This window comes from Oncorhynchus keta, chromosome 34 (assembly GCF_023373465.1).
Source record: "Oncorhynchus keta strain PuntledgeMale-10-30-2019 chromosome 34, Oket_V2, whole genome shotgun sequence".
NCBI lineage: Eukaryota > Metazoa > Chordata > Actinopteri > Salmoniformes > Salmonidae > Oncorhynchus > Oncorhynchus keta.
This window is the reverse complement of record NC_068454.1, coordinates 35,467,458-35,489,110: the sequence shown is the minus strand read 5'-3', so window position 1 is coordinate 35,489,110 and position 21,653 is coordinate 35,467,458.

The window sequence follows — 21,653 nt, the reverse complement described above, 5'->3', positions numbered from 1 at the left end:
TCAATTGGAGGTGCACCTGTGGATGTATTTCAAGGCCTACCTTCAAAGTCATTGCCTCTTTGCTTGACATCATGGAAGAATCAAAAGAAATCAGCCTTCAGAAAAAAAACTGTAGACCTCCACAAGTCTGGTTCATGTTCATCTGTACAAACAATAGTACGCAACTATAAACAACATGGGACCACGGAGCCGTCATACCGCTCAGGAAGGAGACGTGTTCTGGCTCCTAGAGATGAACGTACTTCTGTGCGAAAAGTGCAAATCAATCCCAGAGCAACAGCAAAGGACCTTGTGATGATGCTGGAGGAAACAGGTACAAAGTATCTATATCCACAGTAAAAAGAGTGCTATATCGACATAACCTGAAAGGCCGCTCAGCAAGGAAGATGCCACTGCTCCAAAACCGCCATAAAAAAAGCCAGACTATGGTTTGCAACTACACATGGGGACAAAGATTGTACTTTTTGGAGACATGTCCTCTGGTCTGATGAAACACAAATAGAACTGTTTGGCCATAATGACCATTGTTATGTTTGGAGTAAGAAGGGGGGGCTTGCAAGCTGCAGAACACCATCCCAACCGTGAAGCATGGGGGTGGCAGCATCATGTTGTGGGGGTGTTTTGCTGCAGGAGGCACTGATACACGTCACAAAATAGATGGCTACATGAGGAAAGAAAATTATATAGATATATTGAAGCAACATCTCAAGACATGAGTCAGGAAGTTAAAGCTTGGTCACAAATGGGGTTTCCAAATGGTCAATAACCCCAAGCATACTTCCAAAGCTGTGGCAAAATGGCTTAAGGACAACAAAGTCTTGGAGTGGAATGGCCATCACACAGACCTGACCTCTATCCTATCAAGAATATGTGGTCAGAATTTAAAAAGCATGTGCGAGAAAGGAGGCCTTCAAACCTTACTCAGTTACACCAGCTCAGTCAGGAGGAATGGGCCAACATTTTCCCAACTTATGGAAGCTTGTGGAAGCTAACCGAAACCTTTGACTCAAGTTAAACCATTTAAAGGCAATGCTTCCAAATTATAATTAAGTGTATGTAAACTTCTGATTCACTACTAATGTGATGAAAGAAATAAAAGCTGAAATAAGTAATTCTTTCTACTATTATTCTGAAATTTCATATCCTTGAAATAAAGTGGTGATCCTAAGTGACCTAAGAGATGGAATTCTTATTAGGATTAAAGTCAGGAATTGAGTTTAAATGTAGTTGGCTAAGGTGTAAGTAAATTTCCGACTGCAACTGTAGCGAAACAAACAAGGTTCAATAACTATAACTAGTAAAGCAAATGGCTCTGAGAAACAAATAATAAGATCATAGCGAGCCAGACAGCTAACGTTAGCTACCTAGCTAACAGTACACTTTAACTTGAAATTAAAATGACTTTGTCAAAATTAGAAATGTGTCAAATCTGAAAATTTAGCTAACTAGACTATTTTACATCATGGATGGACTTTCATGGCTGCCCTTAGTTTGAATATGTAATCCAGAGACAGGTGTTCTCTCCATCTCCTTAGCTATCATTCTCTAATACCACTGATTTCAATGCTCGGTGCTCCAGAAAGTAGAGTGCAACACTTTTGCAGTTCTACTACGCGATACATTTTTTTAAAGCCACTTTAGACATGATAAAGGGCTCTGGAGTCTGATGCCCAGGCCTAATGGCAAAACAAGTTCACAAATGGTTCACATCAAATAATACTTTACATTGTTAAATGTGCATTATGCAGAAATCGCTCCACCATTTCCTTGTTGCTAAATTTTTAATAGTTTTCCTCGTTTCAGTTTGTGACAAAACAAGCAAGTATAGTGTAGAGATTCATTGTATCAGCTAAAATGTTGTGAAATATATTTTCCATATGCAAAAATATTGTATTTTCAGCTGTTTGAAGCTGTGTACAAAACCAAAAGTAAAAGATGCAAAAACAAACCTTAAGAGCAGAAAGAATAGAAATAGCACACATAGAACAGATCTACTGCTTCTTAGATGGTGCTGTAATGGGAACCACGGTCCTGAGTTCCCAGAGTGCCCTGTTAGGGTAAAAGAGTTTGAAGTAGCTAGGATCAGGGCTATCCAGCAGGTCTCCTATGTGGAGGCAGTGCAAATAGTGGAAAGAGCAAGTGGAGATAAGATGAGAGTGGATATCCCACAGCCTGCAGTGAATACCGTTCATCAGAGGGATCCTGAGATACTAACAAGGAAGAAGGTAGACTTTGTTGCATTTGTCAAATGATATATTGCACTGGACATACTAATACACAATCAAAGAAACTGCAAATCAATGTGAGGGCGGCAAAACAATTTTGGGATCTTCAGAACTTCATGGCCAAAACGTTACAGGGAATACTGAATGAAGAGTTTCCTTCACTCCGACTCCTGAACCTGCGTAGGGATCTGAGAAGACATTTGAATCTGATTGAAGGGGTAAAGTTTTGTTTTTTGTTCCCCTATTTTTTTCTGCATTCAAGTGGTTCAGTTTTCATCCATCCAGTAGGTGGCAGCATGCACCTATAACATTGTTTGTGGACAGCCATAATACCACAAAATAAAAAGTGTGCAAAGAACACGTCGAGAATAAGTTCGGTGTGCAAAATCCAGATTGCCGCCAAAAAAAACGAAATGTTGTAGACATGACAAAAATGTCAACACAGGAGATAGAAGTACGTTTTCCATACAATTTGTTTAGCTTTTTTGAATACTTGAATTCTGGTGGACAATTTAGCATAGTTAGGTAGTTAGCTAGTTAGCATTTGCCAGCTAGCTATCCTAGTGTTGGCTAGCTAGTTAACTGTAGCTAGCTAATGTTAGCTTCTCTCGCATTTTTGTTATGCCTACAAGCTAGGCTAGCTAGCTAGTTACCATCTACAAAAGAGACTTTCCATGTAATATGTTGAGTGTTTTTGGATTAGGTTGTTTTTAACCTTGACAAGCAAGTTGCCTAAAGCAGGCCAATAGCTATGTTATGGATGCTACTCGTTGGCTAACTAGTTAGCTAAATTTAGATGGATTTGATGATCTTATCTTCCCCTGAACCTTGTTCTCAGGGTATATGGATGATACCCCAAGGGTAGCTAGCTACTTGTGTCAACACACTATGAGTAACATTAGTTCCTTTTCAATGTGGTTAAACATTAGCTAGTTTCATGTTCGCAAGCACAATTATTGTTAGGTGGATAATACAACAACTAACTAGGTAGCAGGCCTAAACTATAGAAATGATGGTGATGATAACTAGTATAGGGGAATGTACATTTTCATAACTACCTTATTCTCTACCACATATTCTCACAAGGTCTCAGACTCAAGGATGGGATAATGCTTTTAACAAAGAAACCGATAAAGACAGAGTTGTCGATTTACATTGTAAAGAAAAAGGCAACCCCATTTTATAAATTTGCTATTTAGACTACTACTCACCACCACTAGAATATTTTTTTAATGTTATTGAGTAGGCCTATATTTTTGCTTAATCTAATTAATCAAATGATCAATTTCACACAAACAAATCCTTTACATTTTTAAGTTATTTTTACATGTTGCAATAAAGTTGACTAAAGGAGAAGTTCATCTTTTGTTTGTAGGTATTTTTACTTTTACTTTTACTTACTGAAAAATATAAATGCAAAATTTGCAAAGATGCAAAGATTTTACTGAGCTACATTTCATATCAGAAAATCAGTCAAATGAAATAAATAAATTAGGCCGTAATCTATGGATTTCACATGACCGGGAATACAGATATACACCTTTTGGTCACAGATACCTCAAACCAGTAGGTATCTGGTGTGACCACAATTTGCCTCATGCAGCGCGACACATCTCCTTCGCATTAAGTTGATCAGGCTGTTGATTGTGGCCTGTGGAATGTTGTCCCACTCCTCTTCAATGGCTGTGCGAAGTTGCTGGATATTGGCAGGAACTGGAACACTGTCGTACACATCAATCTGTCGTACGCATCCCACACATGTTCAATGGGTGACGTCTAATGAGTATGCAGGCCGCACAGTAAAACCCCTTGCCTAACAAATATTCTTTTCATTTTAAGCACGTTAACGCCAGGTTTGCTCTATATACATGGCGATACACAGAATGCGTAAATGGCAATGTGACACAGCTTTTGTTTCTCATAGCCCGTACTTAACCTTATTGCAGAAATACAGTTTGACATTTGCTATCCTTGTTTTCTATGTTGAGTGCAGGCTTCAAAGTTTCCATGGTAACAGTCATACAGGTATAATTTAATTAAATCATCTATCTTTACCATTCTAAAGCAAATAGTCACAGTTCAATGTAATGGCTGCGTTTAAAACACATGAAAGACACACCCTCCTCCACTTTCCCTCGCCTTATGCCCTTGGGGGAATCCCCACGGCCATCTTTGTCACCATTCCAAATGAATAGCCAAGCAAGGGAAGTTGGCAATGTAAGCCCCTCAGCCCTCATTTTTGTTTGAGTTTACAAGTGTACAATTATGTTCCCTGCAGGGCCTGAAAGGCCCCCTAATTCAAATTGCAATGATTGTACTTCCGCTAAGAAAAGTCAGCCAAAACTTAAAACCAACATAAATACTAGAGAACAATTTAAATAAGTTAGAAATTGTGCTACTAAAGCACACGACAGCTCAAACACATATCATTTACATTTACATTTAAGTCATTTAGCAGACGCTCTTATCCAGAGCGACTTACAAATTGGTGCATTCACCTTATGACATCCAGTAGAACAGTCACTTTACAATAGTTCATCTAAATCTTAAAGGGGGGTGAGAAGGATTACTTATCCTATCCTAGGTATTCCTTAAAGAGGTGGGGTTTCAGGTGTCTCCGGAAGGTGGTGATTGACTCCGCTGTCCTGTCGTCGTGAGGGAGTTTGATCCACCATTGGGGGGCCAGAGCAGCGAACAGTTTTGACTGGGCTGAGCGGGAACTGTACTTCCTCAGTGGTAGGGAGGCGAGCAGGCCAGAGGTGGATGAACGCAGTGCCCTCATAAAAGTAATTATGTTTTTGTTTGGTTAGCTTTTGGAAATGTTAGTTAGCGCATACAACTTTCCCTGACATCACACTTATACATTGTAAGTTTCGTTTTACCTGATATATTCGGATGGCTATCATTTGATGTCTGCGGATGCATTGTCTTCTAGACATGATATGAAATGCAATCATAATTGACTGTAGCACATATAATGCACACACAACAGCTACCGGTGGTTCCATGATGACTGAAAACACAACTGTGGGACGAACGAGTGACACATTTATGGGCAAGAGCGGTCCATTAAAAATGAATTAATTCTTCCCTCGCCCCTTGCCCTGCAAGTGTAAACTCGTCAGACGTCATAATACGTAATCAGAAGTGTCCACTTAATTTGAGGGCTGAGGGTGTCTTTTACGTGTTTGGAATGCAGCCAATGTCTTGTTTACCTCCGTGCTGTCTCAGCAGCATGGATGCCGCGGTGTTCTGGTAAAGGAGGTCTGACCGGAATCCCAGGGTTAAAATATGGTTCCACCCGGACGTTGGGAAATGCCAACACTCTGTTCACCCAGGGGAACTTTTTATCCCCTTGATGAGTTTAAAATAGTGAAGTAGTTATACATTAATATTGTGTACTGTTATTGCTAAAATAATTATGGTATTTAAAAACATAATCCGTACATCTAAACATTATATAATTATTGTTTGAATGTAAAACTTGATGGTTCGCAGACTCCCCATGGAGCATGGAATGGAACTGGTCACTCCGCTTATAGTCTCTGTGGAACATCCCTTCAGTTAGTTGATTTTGGTTTATGTATATTCTCTTCCGGGACATTAGAGCATGGTTATTTTTTAAGTTAAGATTTTATAGGGCTGCGCACAATTGGCACAGTGCTGGCCGGGTTAGGTGAGGGTTTGGCCGGGGTAGGCTGTCATTGTAAAATAAGAATATGTTCTGAACTGACTTGGCTAGTTAAGTAAAATAAAATTAAATAGTCTGTTTTTCATTTCTATTAATGTATCACTTTGTATATTTTAAAGCACTTAGTTTTTTTTCTTCTACATTTTGAGAAATAAAACCCTTATATTGCACCCTACTCTGTTGTCTCTCGATGCCTGCTTGGTCATCCCTGACATAGTACTCAGTATTGCTTGCCTGAACACCAATTGGACTAATCTTAAAAATACTTCCATTAGTGTATGTCACAACAGCATGGTAGTATGTACATGAACCACTCTATGTTTTGTCTGTAGAGACAAACAGACCATCTTGACAGAATAGCCAATGTAGAGTCCTGTGAGTCCTTTTTGGTTTTTGCTCAATTTGATTGGGTGGTCTGGAAGGGCCTGGCTCCCCAGTGGGTGTGTCCACCCAAGCCCACCCATGCCTATGCCCCTGCTACACACACGCCCACCCATGCCTATGCCCCTGCTACACACACACACACACACACACACACACACACACACACACACACACACACACACACACACACACACACACACACACACACACACACACACACACACACACACACACACACACACACAATCATCATTTATGCTGCTGCTACTCTGTTTATCATATATCCTGATGCCCAGTCACCATACCCCTATAAATATCTACCTCTATCACTCCAGTATCCTTGCACATTGTAAATATAGTATTTGGAACTGACCCTCTATATAGCCTCTTACTTTCTCATGTTCTTCATATTTCTTATTTGTATTTCTCGTCTGATGTTGTTCTACCTTATGTTATTTTTAGTGCTATATTGATATGGATTAAGGCAATAAAGCCATTTCACTGTTCTTGTGTACGTGACATTTAAAAAAAAAAAACTTGAAATATGGCCAAAAAAATCACTCCATGTGGCACTGCAATTAACCCATGAAGGAAAAACCTGTTTTCTGAAACATTTGTAACATTACGTGATTTTCAAGCAAAAGCTCCTCAGAATATACATTTATTTGGAGTAAACATACTGTAGATATATATACTGGTTGCTACATCCTCATGTTCAAATATTTGCAGTATCAAAAATGGCAGTATCAAAAATCGAACACGCTGTGCTGAAATGGCAGTGCATTTAAAGACAAGCCTGCAGATATGCCTTCGAGGGATCCTCAATACTGTATCACCCAGTGCAGAGTCTATGTGTGGTCGAAATTACTATAGATATACCATGGTATACATTTGTTCCAGCTTCTCCACCACATTCACCAAGTTGTGTCAATGCACACACGTTGGTTTTACAAACACATTAATGACCGTTAAAGTGGGAAATTATTAACATTTCCACCAACTGTAATTACTGGAACTGCATGTAATTTAGAGATAGACTGGACTGTATTTGACATATTATTAGATATCTTGACATGTTCCACCAGGAGCAAGGTCAAAAGGACAAACTAGCAGTGCCTGGCACTTTGGCACTGACTTCGATATCTGGAATTCGTTTAAAATTCCCATTAAGTTTAACTTCCACCTGTTTGTCTTTCATTGTGAAATAGCATACATTTCATGAAATAGTGTTAGTTGCCTTTTTGGGTCAGGGTGAAGCTACATTAAACATTTTAATTATTAATAACAGAGCTTAAATTATTCATCACATTGCTTTAAAGCTTACTGTAACAATGAGATCGTTGCATACTTGCATACTTACTGTAGACATCAGACCACAGAGAGGGACATTTGACAGGAAATAGTGACCCAGACTTTGCAATAATCAGTCGCCCCCTTCTCTTTTTTTCACATACACTCATTTCATATTGGAAGCATGTATGCATGAGGACTCTTCTTTAGGATGGATAAACCACCCGCCTCCCCTGATATCCTTTGAATGAAACAGTCTGCACGGCAAACAGAGTTCAGAGAAGAATTTAGAATGCACTGTGTCTCCTCAAACCATAATCCCTGGTGATCCCAGTAGTTGGCGGGTTCAAAGCAGCAGCTGCAAGGAAACACTCAGAAAGTGGTGGTCATTTGAGGCTCACTACAGTACATGCTCAAACTTATACATTATGATTCATTTCATATCAACCTGTATGGCCAATCGACCCAGAGCAAAGGTGTCTGAAATCCACTCTCCTGGGCGTTAGAAAGCATCGCCCAGAAATATGATAATGGAATTATTTCCAGTTTTCCAGTTTCATAGTTATTTTGACAAATGGGCACACTTTGGTGAGCTCTATGGTTCTTTTTGGTTGGTCCTGGGTATACATAATTTCCTGACGATTGTACTCTGAGGATCCCCCAAATCTAAGGAAATATATAAATATCTGGCTAAATGTACTACTAACTCATTGAATATATGAACACATTTCACACTGCTAATATAAACCCGAGCATTAGTTGGTCTCAGGAAGTCAATGTCACTGTGGGATGCTAAACCCAGGTGGCTACGACTTGCCATCCACTTGCTATCCCTATACATCTTGGCTGTCCCTGAATGTTCTCAGGCAACTACCAGTGAATGCCAAAAGTATTTAATAGTGTGAATCATACTGTAGACTCTAGTCTTTGTTTTATTAACATCAGCTCACAAAAGATGTGTGTCCTTTACTAATAGGAAAATACAAGTGGGAGTTATTCATTGTAACTTTTGTTTGATGAGGTTCATTCATCTTGTCCAGCTGGCACTCCTTTTTAATTCTGCGGTTCTCCAAGTGTGGTGGCATGGTTTATGACCTTGATTTAGTTCAATTTATTTTCAAAAGAAACCTCAGAATTAGAGTGTTCCCCCCTCCTTTCTACTCCTTTTCATATTTTATTTATTGATTTTGTGGAAAAATACATGTATGAAGCAAAAGCCTAAAACACCAGAGAGATGGAGGTAGGCATACATCATGTCTCATTAGAGGGGGATTTCACTAGTTACACTTTTGAGAACATCATCCATTAGAACCTCTTTCTTGTATCTTTTTAAACATACATAACATAGAAACGTCCCAATTTCACACAATCTCCACCTGGAGATAATGAATATGAGGTATTTAAAAAAAATATGGAATTCCCCTTTAAGGCCTCAATCTCTCAATTGAATTATGAAATCCCCTTGTATTGCTAATGCATTTACATTACATTTACATTTAAGTAATTTAGCAGACGCTCTTATCCAGAGCGACTTACAAATTGGTGCATTCACCTTATGACATCCAGTGGAACAGCCACTTTACAATAGTGCATCTAAATCTTTTAAGGGGGGGGGGGGTGAGAAGGATTACTTTATCCTATCCTAGGTATTCCTTAAAGAGGTGGGGTTTCAGGTGTCTCCGGAAGGTGGTGATTGACTCCGCTGTCCTGGCGTCGTGGGGAGTTTGTTCCACCATTGGGGGCCAGAGCAGCGAACGGTTTTGACTGGGCTGAGCGGGAACTGTACTTCCTCAGTGGTAGGGAGGCGAGCAGGCCAGAGGTGGATGAACGCAGTGCCCTTGTTTGGGTGTAGGGCCTGATCAGAGCCTGGAGGTACTGAGGTGCCGTTCCCCTCACAGCTCCGTAGGCAAGCACCATGGTCTTGTAGCGGATGCGAGCTTCAACTGGAAGCCAGTGGAGAGAGCGGAGGAGCGGGGTGACGTGAGAGAACTTGGGAAGGTTGAACACCAGACGGGCTGCGGCGTTCTGGATGAGTTGTAGGGGTTTAATGGCACAGGCAGGGAGCCCAGCCAACAGCGAGTTGCAGTAATCCAGACGGGAGATGACAAGTGCCTGGATTAGGACCTGCGCCGCTTCCTGTGTGAGGCAGGGTCGTACTCTGCGGATGTTGTAGAGCATGAACCTACAGGAACGGGCCACCGCCTTGATGTTAGTTGAGAACGACAGGGTGTTGTCCAGGATCACGCCAAGGTTCTTAGCGCTCTGGGAGGAGGACACAATGGAGTTGTCAACCGTGATGGCGAGATCATGGAACGGGCAGTCCTTCCCGGGAGGAAGAGCAGCTCCGTCTTGCCGAGGTTCAGCTTGAGGTGGTGATCCGTCATCCACACTGATATGTCTGCCAGACATGCAGAGATGCGATTCGCCACCTGGTCATCAGAAGGGGGAAAGGAGAAGATTAATTGTGTGTCGTCTGCATAGCAATGATAGGAGAGACCATGTGAGGTTATGACAGAGCCAAGTGACTTGGTGTATAGCGAGAATAGGAGAGGGCCTAGAACCGAGCCCTGGGGGACACCAGTGGTGAGAGCACGTGGTGAGGAGACAGATTCTCGCCACGCCACCTGGTAGGAGCGACCTGTCAGGTAGGACGCAATCCAAGCGTGGGCTGCGCCGGAGATGCCCAACTCGGAGAGGGTGGAGAGGAGGATCTGATGGTTCACAGTATCGAAGGCAGCCGATAGGTCTAGAAGGATGAGAGCAGAGGAGAGAGAGTTAGCTTTAGCAGTGCGGAGCGCCCCCGTGATACAGAGAAGAGCAGTCTCAGTTGAATGACTAGTCTTGAAACCTGACTGATTTGGATCAAGAAGGTCATTCTGAGAGAGATAGCGGGAGAGCTGGCCAAGGACGGCACGTTCAAGAGTTTTGGAGAGAAAAGAAAGAAGGGATACTGGTCTGTAGTTGATGACATCGGAGGGATCGAGTGTAGGTTTTTTCAGAAGGGGTGCAACTCTCGCTCTCTTGAAGACGGAAGGGACGTAGCCAGCGGTCAGGGATGAGTTGATGAGCGAGGTGAGGTAAGGGAGAAGGTCTCCGGAAATGGTCTGGAGAAGAGAGGAGGGGATAGGGTCAAGCGGGCAGGTTGTTGGGCGGCCGGCCGTCACAAGACGCGAGATTTCATCTGGAGAGAGAGGGAGAAAGAGGTCAGAGCACAGGGTAGGGCAGTGTGAGCAGAACCAGCGGTGTCGTTTGACTTAGCAAACGAGGATCGGATGTCGTCGACCTTCTTTTCAAAATGGTTGACGAAGTCATCTGCAGAGAGGGAGGAGGGGGGATTCAGGAGGGAGGAGAAGGTGGCAAAGAGCTTCCTAGGGTTAGAGGCAGATGCTTGGAATTTAGAGTGGTAGAAAGTGGCTTTAGCAGCAGAGACAGAGGAGGAAAATGTAGAGAGGAGGGAGTGCACACCTCAAATTATTTTCAGACACAGCTACTGTATACACAAGGTTTAAATGGGGGTGATCAGAGTGTGATTTGAATGGATGCCTGTAAATAACTATCATGGAAAAGCAACCAATGCCAGGGACAGTTTCATCACTTCCAATGCCAGTAACCCCTTTGCCCTTGCATGTACCAAACCCAGTCTCCAAACTGTATGGTATAATTTCCATAATTTGCCCTTGAACATAATTATATTGTTGAACCCTCTTTGCTTGATAACCCTACTTGATGTCCCTCGCCCACTGCATTCAGAATTACAATGCAGGGGTTGTCATAAGATCACAAATTCAAGGCTTCAGTTACAGCAAACAAAGTATATAATTTACATGTAGGTGTGTAGTCTATGATGGTCAACATTATTCCAGGGTGGTTGAATAACTGGGAAAGGACCATTTAAAGGTAGCGGTAGACGTATAAAGAGAGGAATTAAATAGTGGTGACTTTTCACTGTACATGTTTAGGATATTTAGATTCAGGAGTAAAACATTCTCTTTTGGAAAGTCTTCTTGGAGTTATTTATAGACCAGGATATTAAGTGTTATTGCGCAAATCAATTCTGTCATTATTCTGTATAAAAAGGAGGAGGGTATATACTGTATGTTTGAATGTAGATGTGTCTGACTCATGAGGGATAAATATGTCTGGGCTATGTACTCATGAAAGAAAGGCATACTTCATATCTGATGTAACAGTATCACTACATTTTCTCTCTATCTTTTAGAAATATGTACGTTTTCTGTATGTGTTGCAAGACTAAGTGTGCATAGAATTTGATCATGCGGTATATTTCTGGATTTACAGTTTGTAGCACATCAAATAAATCAATATTGGTCTTGTTGTAGATAGGTACTGTAGGTACATGTTTCACGAGGTTCCACACGTTTCCATGTTTTTAACCATACATGGCAGAATTATTGATATAATCAACGAATGCATTCAACTGTATAAATAACATGGATAACTGGCAACAGAGAATCAAATAAAGAGAATATGGGCCACTGCTTGTAAATTATCTTACATGCTATATAGTACATTTACAAGGACATCTACACTGTCTCTCCATTTTAAAGTTTAAGATACATTGTCCATAATAATATTTTACTAACACACTGGCAAAAAGTACATTCTATCATCAACACCATCTGGCCACAACACAACTATAGGTGGCAGACCTTAACTTTGTCACTCTTTTTCTGCTGCATCAGGATACTCAAATGAGCGTTGTGAGTCCCTGAGAAAGAACAGTTATCTTTCTTTCCATGCGGGGGCAGTCGAGTCATTGGGATCAGGGATTGCTATCAAAATAACTGTATTTCTTGCTCACTCAAATGCTAGGCCTAGATCCTATTACCGCAACATTCAAATGTACAAAAATCTATCTGAAATGCAGCAATAAACATCAACAACTGTCGTTTTATATACTGTAGCTTAATAACCCAGCATAGATATTGGTCTCCACTGGGCTACGACATACAAGTGCCAAGGTCAAAATTAATTTCAACTGTGGCCTGGGGTAGTCTAGCGGTTAGGGACACTGCTTTCAGCGCGCACATATAGACCTACCGTTTTGGCGTGGGTTTGATTCTAAGAACTCAATTGACTTGATTTATTTACACATTTCAAATGTAGACAGTCCAGGGATATTTTAAGAAATGACCATACCAGGCACTTTTGGATAACATAAATAGGAAACAAATAGAAGAAGAATAGCAGTAGGCTACACCAACATTAGTTTCCATTCATATAAATTGCCTGGTAAATTGCCATAGTAGATTTGCTTGTCAAATAGATACATTGTTCTTAGTCTGTTCAAAAAGGAATAAGTTGTTCCGATTACAATACCAACCAGAGACCGAACATATCTTGAAGTCTTTGGTTGCAAGCAGGTAAGGTAGCACCAACGTCATCTTTTAGGGAGCTGTAATGAGGTGGCCAATAATGGTTGCAATTGAGATCAGCTGTGTGGAGGAATTTAATGTTTCTTGATGGTTTATCAGAATTGTTCAATACCAATTTCTGATTGGCTAGAAGGGCATTCTAGAATGAACTTTAAAAACAGATAACGGGACAGTTGGAAAAGATGTCAGGACACCTTGCAATCATGACACAATATTCACCTACACTTGCAGACCGTACTTGCTACAAAGTTACAGAAAGCACACATACTGGATACAAGCACACAATTGGATACATTGTAAACACAGGTCCAACAAAGACAAAATTAGCGAGCTACGTAGCTAGCTAGAAATTGATTTGGTTTTTTCAGAGACATACACTACTACAAAAGTTTTAGAACACCTACTCATTCAAGAGTTTTTCTTTATTTTTACTATTTTCTACATTGTAGAATAATAGTGACGACATCAAACCTATGAAATAACACATATGGAACCATGTGTCGTATCCAAAACAAGTGTTAAACAAATCAAAAATATGTTTTAGATTTTAGATTCTTCAAAGTAGCCATATCAGGACTCAGGCTAAGACCCAGGAGGCAGAGAGTACGAATCTCAGAGTTTATTATAGTTCAAGGGGCAGGCAAAAAGGTAAGTCAAGCCAGGCTTGAAGGTCATAATCCAAATCAGAGTCAGGCAGGTACAGGACGGCAGGCAGGATCATGGTCAGGACAGACAGAAAGGTCAGAACTAGGAAGACTAAGAAAACAAAAACTAGAGCACAGGAAACACGGGAACACATCTGGTAGGGATTGATAAAAAACAGGTACAGTTGAAGTCAGAAGATTACATACACTTGGAAGTATATATGTGGATGTATTTCTTGGCCTGCCTTCAAACTCAGTGCCTCTTTGCTTGACATAATGGGAAAATCTGGTTCATCCTTGGAAGCAATTTCCAAACGCCTGAAAGTACCACATTCATCTGTACAAACAATAGTATGCAAGTACAAACCCCATGGGACCACGCAGCCATCATACCGTTCAGGAAGGACACACGTTCTGTCTCCTAGAGATTAACATACTTTGGTACGAAAAGTGCAAATCAATCCCAGAACAACAAAGGACCTTGTGAAGATGCTGGAGGAAACAGGTACAAAAGTATCTATATCCACAGTAAAACGAGTCCTATATCGACATAACCTGAAAGGCCGCTCAGCAAGGAAGAAGCCACTGCTCCAAAATCGCCATAAAAAAGCCAGACTATGGTTTGAATAATATAATAATATATGCCATTTAGCAGACGCTTTTATCCAAAGCGACTTACAGTCATGTGTGCATACATTCTACGTATGGGTGGTCCCGGGAATCGAACCCACTACCCTGGCGTTACAAGCGCCATGCTCTACCAACTGAGCTACAGAAGGACCACTTGAAACTGCACTTGGGGACAAAGATTGTACTTTTTGGAGAAATGTCCTCTGGTCTGATGAAACAAAAAATAACTGTTAGGCCATAATGACCATCGTTATGTTTGTAGAAAAAGGGGGAGGCTTGCAAGCCGAAGGACACCATCCCAACCGTGAAGCACAGGGATGGCAGCATCATGTTGTGGGGGTGCTTTGCTGCAGGAGGGACTGGTGCACTTCACAAACTAGATGACATAATGAGGAAAGAAAATTCTGTGGATATATTGAAACAACATCAGTCATGAAGAACATTTGTGGGCAGATCTGAAAAAGCGTGTGCGAGCAAGGAGGCTTTACAAACCTGACTCAGTTACACCAGCTCTGTTAGGAGGAATGGGCCAAATTCACCCAACTTATTGCGGGAAGCTTGTGGAAGGCAGCCGAAACGTTTGACCCAAGTTAAACCATTTAAAGGCAATGCTACCAAATACTAATTGAGTGTATGTAAACTTCTGACCACTGGGAATGTGATGAAAGAAATAAAAGCTGAAATAAATCATTCTCTCTACTATTATTCTGACATTTCACATTCTTAAAATAAAGTGGTGATCCTAACGGACCTAAAACAGTGAATGTTTACAAGGATTAAATATCAAGAATTGTGAAAAACTGAGTTTAAATGTATTTGGCTGTAACGGATATCGTCCTTTTCGTCAGAGGAGGAGTAAGGATCGGACCAAAGCGCAGCGTGGTAAGTGTTCATAATTTGAATTAAAGAAAGCACTGAACACTGAATCAATACAAAAATAACAAAATGAACGAACGAAACGAAACAGTCCTGTCTGGTGACATACACACATAACACAAAGACAGAAAATAATCACCCACAAAACACAATGGAAAACAGGCTACCTAAATATGGTTCTCAATCAGGGACAACGATTGACAGCTGCCTCTGAGAAACATACCAGGCCAAAGACAGAAATAGAAAATCATAGATAAACTAACATAGACAACCCACCCAACTCACGCTCTGACCATACTAAAACAAAAAACAAACAAAGGAACTAAGGTCAGAACGTGACATTGGCTAAGGTGTATGTAAACTACTAAACAACTTCAACACAATATTTAATGGAGACACCTGGTGGGGGGTTCCACCCTTTGCCTTGATGATAGCTTTGCACAACCTTTACATTTTCTCAACCAGCTTCGCCTGGAATGCTTTTCCAACAGTCTTGAAAGAGTTCCCACATATGCTGAGCACTTGTTGGCTGCTTTTCCCTCAGTCTGCGGTCCAACACATCCCAAACCATCTCAATTGGGTTTAGGTCGGGTGATTGTGGAGGCCAGGTCATCTGATGCAGCACTCCATCACTCTCCTTCTTTATCAAATAGCACTTATACAGCCTGGAGATTTTTTGGGTCATTGTCCTGTTGAAAAACAAATGATAGTCCCACTAAGCGCAAACCAGATGGCATGGCGCATAACTACAGAATGTTGTGGTAGCCATGCTGGTTAAGTGTGCCTTAAAGTTAAAATAAATCATCAAAAGTGTCACCAGCACAGCACCCCCATCCCATCACACCTCCTTCTCCATGCATAGCTATGTGAACCACACATGGGGATATCATCCGTTCACCTACTCTGCTTCTCACAAAGACACAGCTTTTGGAACCAAAAATCTCAAATTTGGACTCATCAAACCAAAGCACAGATTCCACCGCTCTAATGTCCATTGCTTTTGTGTTTCTTGACCCAACTAAAGAAAGTAGTGCTTTCTTTACAACAATACAACCATTAAAGCCTGATTCACGCAGACTCCTCTGAACAGTTGAAGATGTGTCTGTTATTTGATCTTTGAAGAATTTATTCGTGCAGCAATTTCTTAGGCTGGTAACTCTAATGAACTTATCCTCTACAGCAGAGGTAACTTTGGGTCTTCCTATCCTGTGGCGGTCCTTATGAGAGCCAGTTTCATCATGGCGGTTGATGGTTTTTGCAACTGTACTTTTTACCAGATTGACGGACCTTCATGTCTTAAAGTAATGATGGACTGTCGTTACTCGTTACTTATTTGAGCTGTTCTCGCCATAATATGGACTTGGTCTTTTACCAAATAGGGCAATCTTCTGTATACCACCCCTACCTTCTCACAACAAAACTGATGGGCTCAAAAGGACCAAGAAGGAAAGAAATTCCACAAATTAACTTGTGACATGGCACACCTGTTAAGTGAAATGCATTCCAGGTGACTACCTCATGAAGTTGGTTGAGAGAATGCCAAGAGTGTGCAAAGCGGTCTTCAAGGCAAAGGGTGGCCACGTTGAAGAACCTCAAATATATATACATATATATATATTGATTTGTTTAATAAACTGATTTTTGGTTACCACATCTGTTCCATATGTGTAATTCCATAGTTTTGATTTCTTGACTATTATTCTATAATGTAGACAATTGTAAAAACAAAGAAAAACACATTGAATGAGTAGTTGTGTCCAAACATTTGACTGGTACTGTATTTTGGTGATGATCTAATGTGTTGCTTGATGAACATGGATTTCTCCAGTCCTTACTGTAGTCATGACGCAACTGGTGCTATGCTGTCCTCCCACATGACATTTTTAGTTTGATCAGGTGTTTTCAGCAACTGATATTTTATAATTTGGTTGTCATATTGGCAGGTTTACTAGCAACAAATTATTTACTAGCAACAAATTATTTAGCTAGCTTCCAGTCTAGTATTTGACATGCAATGTCATATCCTCGTAATGAACAAGGTCGATGAGTGTCCTGACGAGAAAGCATTATGCCAGGTAAAATTGAGCCTTATCAGCTCATTGTTATGGATTTATCAAAATGATATCCAAAGAAAACTGTTTAAACTAACACAAATGCAGCTACTTTGCTGCTATTATTTGTGTCAAATCGGAGGGTCAGTTGTCCAGACCTCTGGCAGTCTCTATGGGGGTGCCACCGGGTTCAATTCTCGGGCCGACTCCTTTCTCTGTATACATCAAGGATGTCGCTCTTCCTGCTGGTGATTCTCCGATCCACCTCTATGCAGACAACACCATTCTGTATACTTCTGGCCCTTCTTTGGACACTGTGTTAACTGACCTCCAGGCGAGCTTCAATGCCATACAACTCTCCTTCTGTGGCCTCCAACTGCTTTTAAATGCAAGTCAAACTAAATGCATGCTCTTCAACCGATCGCTGCCCACACCTGCCCGCCGTCTATCATCACTACTCTGGATGGTTCTGACTTAGAATATGTGGACAACTACAAATACCTAGATATCTGGTTAGACTGTTAACTCTCCTTCCAGACGCACAAGCATTCCAGACGCATAAGCATTTCCAATCCAAAATTAAATCTAGAATCGGCTTCCTTTTTCACAACAAAGCATCCTTCACTCATGCTGCCAAACATACCCTCATAAAACTGACCAACCTACCGATCCTGGACTTTGGCGATGTCATTTATAAAATAGCCTCCAACACTCTACTCAGCAAATTGGATACAGTCTATCACATTGCCATCCGTTTTGTCACCAAAGCCCCATATACTACCCACCACTGCGGCCTGTATGCTTTGGTTGGCTGGCCCTCGCTTCATATTTGTCACCAAATCTTTGTCGCCAAACCTTATAGATGACCTGGCTCCAGGCCATCTGTAAGTTTTTTCTAGGTAAAGCCCCGCCTTATCTCAGCTCACTGGTCACCATAGCAGCACCCACCCGTATCACGCGGTCCAGCAGGTATATCTCACAAAGCCAATTCTCCCTTTGGCCGCCTTTCCTTACAGTTCTCTGCTGCCAATGACTGGAACGAACTGCAAAAATCCCTGAAGCTGGAGACTCATTTATCCCTCACAAGCTTTAAGCACCTGCTGTCAGAGCAGCTCACAGATCACTGCACCTGTACATAGCCCATTTGTAAATAGCCCATCCAACTACCTCATCCCGCATACTGTTATTTATTTGTTTTATTTAGCTCCTTTGCACCCCAGTATCTCTACTTGCACACTCATTTTCTGCACATCTATCACTCCAGTGTTGAATTGCTATATTGTAATTATTTTGCCACTATGGCCTATTTATTGCCTTACCTCCATTATCCTACCTCATTTGCACACACTGTATATAGACTTTTTCTATTGTATTATTGACTGCATATTTGTTTATTCCTTGTGTAACTCTGTGTTGTTGTTTGTGTTGCTTCATCTTGGCCAGGTCGCAGTTGTAAATGAGAACTTGTTCTCAACTAGCCTACCTGGTTAAATAAAGGTGAAATCAAAAAAGAATAAGAACAATTCTGTCTGCAGAGGTCATGACTGCGTTTGCCGTAGCCACTTGGCTAACTCGCATGCAAGGGATAAGAACGTTGCCAGCAAGCATGACAATGGAACATGCAGTACAGAACAAACAACTGGGTCGCGTCCTTAAATATAGGACTAACAGAACGAACGACTGGCTCGCGTCTCCAGGAACCAAATGATGAGAAAGTATGAATTTGATTAAAAATATATATTGTTTTAAATTATACTGGTAAATGTGTGCTTAAGTATTGCTTTCTTTTGTAACTATGGTATAAGAGGGATACACGCCACTGTTCTGTACATTACAGTATCTTGGAAAAATGAACTCCGCTGTGTCGTTGATTATTGGCAAGATAATGTACAGAAATGAAGTGTTGATTCCTTACATATAATTTTGGTCTTTGATGTGGATTGAACGCCTGTATTGTGGGGTTTTAATATTTAATTTAGTAAAGCTGACAAGATGTTTATGCATTTGAGCCTATCCAAAGACGATTCCGTTGAGCTGAGACATTTTTCTTAACTTTTTGAAAACATTGAAATAAATGCAATTAACTTGTGCCTAATGTAGTCTCAGGCTGGTCAGTATATCTCCCAGCAGTGTACCCTGACTCATGAGACTCAGTACTGGAGCGCGTTGCTTAGATCACTGTGTTACAGCATATCGGAATGTTCTGTCACGCACTAAGAATACTGATAATACACAGCCTTGTCATTTTTTATGATTTTGTTTTAATCCTTCCCCAAACCATAGCCCTAATCTTAACCACTCGTTATTAATGCCTAAACTGTTAACCTTTGAGTTGTTTCTGTTTTAACCCTGTAACCATGCAGAAGTAATACATGAAAAACAGATATTTTCCATGGGCAGTGGGCCAGATTTGAACAGATTCCGCCTCTGGAATATGTGTGCTAAGGTCAGTGGCTATAACCACTGGACCACACAGGCAGGCCCTGAGGAAACAAATAATTTATTCTGCATATTGCTTGCCTTCAACAATCAGTGCCAGTCAAACGTTTGGACACCTACTCATTCAAGGGTTTTTATCTATTTTTACATTGTAGAATAATAATGAAGACATCAACACGATGAAATAACACATATGGAATCATCTAGTAAACAAAAAAGTCTTAAACAAATCAAAATATATTTTATATTTCAGATTCTTCAAAGTAGCCACACTGTGCTTGATGACAGCTTTTGCACACTTGGCATTCTCACTTGTAATGCATTTCAATTTTATTTTTTAATTTTTTTTATTTCACCTTTATTTAACCAGGTAGGCTAGTTGAGAACAAGTTCTCATTTGCAACTGCGACCTGGCCAAGATAAAGCATAGCAGTGTGAACAGACAACACAGAGTTACACATGGAGTAAACAATTAGCAAGTCAATAACACAGTAGAAAAAAATGGGCAGTCTATATACAATGTGTGCAAAAGGCATGAGGAGGTAGGCGAATAATACAATTTTGCAGATTAACACTGGAGTGATAAATGATCAGATGGGCATGTACAGGTAGAGATATTGGTGTGCAAAAGAGCAGAAAAGTAAATAAATAAAAACAGTATAAAAACAGTATGGGAATGAGGTAGGTGAAAAAGGGTGAGCTATTTATAGACTATGTACAGCTGCAGTGATCGGTTAGCTGCTCGGATAGCTGATGTTTGAAGTTGGTGAGGGAGATAAAAGTCTCCAACTTCAGCGATTTTTGCAATTCGTTCCAGTCACAGGCAGCAGAGTACTGGAACGAAAGGCGGCCAAATGAGGTGTTGGCTTTAGGGATGATCAGTGAGATACACCTGCTGGAGCGCGTGCTACGGATGGGTGTTGCCATCGTGACCAGTGAACTGAGATAAGGCGGAGCTTTACCTAGCATGGACAGGTGTGCCTTGTTAAAAGTTAATTTGTGGAATTTCTTTCCTTAATGCGTTTGAGCCAATCAGTTGTGTTGTGACAAGGTAGAGGTGACATACAGAAAATATACCTATTTGGTAAAATACCAAGTCCATATTACGTCAAGAACAGTTAAAACATTTTTTATTTGTTCAATGATGGCCTAGGAACAGTGGGTTAACTACCTTGTTCAGGGGCAGAACAACAGATTATTATCTTGTCATTTGATAATGCAACATTTCGGTTACTAGTCCAATGCTTTAACCACTAGGCTACCTGTCGCCCCGGTCACAGGTAGCAAAGAAAAACGACAGTCCATCATTACTTTTAAGACATGAAGGTCAGTCAATCCAGAAAATTTCAATATTTTTGAACGTTTCTTCAAGTGCAGTCTCAAAAACCATCCAGCACTATGACGAAACTCTCTCTCATGAGGACCACCACAGGAAAGGAAGACCCAGACTTACCTCTGTTGCAGAGAATAAGTTCATTCGATTTACCAGACTCAGAAATTGCAGCCCAAATGAATGCATCACAGAGTTGAAATAAAATACACATTTCAACATCAACTGGTCAGAGGAGACTTTGTGAATGAGGCCTTCATTGTCAAATTGCTGCAAAGAAACCTCTACCAAAGGACACCAATAAAAAGAAGAGACTTGCTTGGGCCAAGAAACACGAGCAATGAACATTAGACCGGTGGAAATCTGTCCTTCGGTCTGATGAGTCCAAAGTTGTGATTCTTGGTTCCAACTGCCGTGTCTTTGTGAGATGCAGAGTAGGTAAACAGATGATATCCGCATGGGTGGTTCCCACCGTGAAGCATGGAGGAGGAGGTGGGATGGTGTGGGGGTGCAAAGCATACTCAACCATCATGGCTATCATGGTTTGTGCTTAGTGGGACTATCATTTTTTTTCAATAGAACAATGACCCAACACACCACGAGGCTGTGTAAGTGCTATTTGAACAAGAAGGAGAGTGATGGAGTTCTGCATTAGATGACCTGGCCTCCACAATCACTCAACCTCAACCCATTTAAG